Source organism: Colobus angolensis, unplaced genomic scaffold (genome assembly GCF_000951035.1).
Source record: "Colobus angolensis palliatus isolate OR3802 unplaced genomic scaffold, Cang.pa_1.0 Scaffold188, whole genome shotgun sequence".
Lineage (NCBI taxonomy): Eukaryota > Metazoa > Chordata > Mammalia > Primates > Cercopithecidae > Colobus > Colobus angolensis.
The window spans coordinates 3276236-3276613 of NW_012115021.1; positions in this window are offsets into that span (position 1 = coordinate 3276236).

Genomic DNA, 378 nt, shown 5'->3' on the forward strand with positions numbered 1-378 from the left:
TCATACAGTCACCATCCCTGTAACTCCAGTTCTTAGCCCAGTATCTGGCAAACAGTAGGCGCTTAATAAAGGTTAGATTTATACACGAATCACCTCTTGGATGGAAATTACATTATGTAGGTGGACTAATTCGATCTTTCCTAATCTCCCACCTTGTGAGAAGCATCTTTCACCGGTATCACAATTGGCATTTTCGGGTGATCGCTGGGCCCTTCCCACCTCCCCCGCTTCCATCAGCCAGCCACTTCCTCCCTCCTGGGCTCTGTTCCTCGCTCTTCTCCATCCTGGGGTCTGGAATGGTCCCCAGCCCCCCGGGAGGCAGTAGGGTCCCAGCTCCTCAGGCCCTCCCCCGGCGTTCCCCCCAAGGTCCCCCTCCCC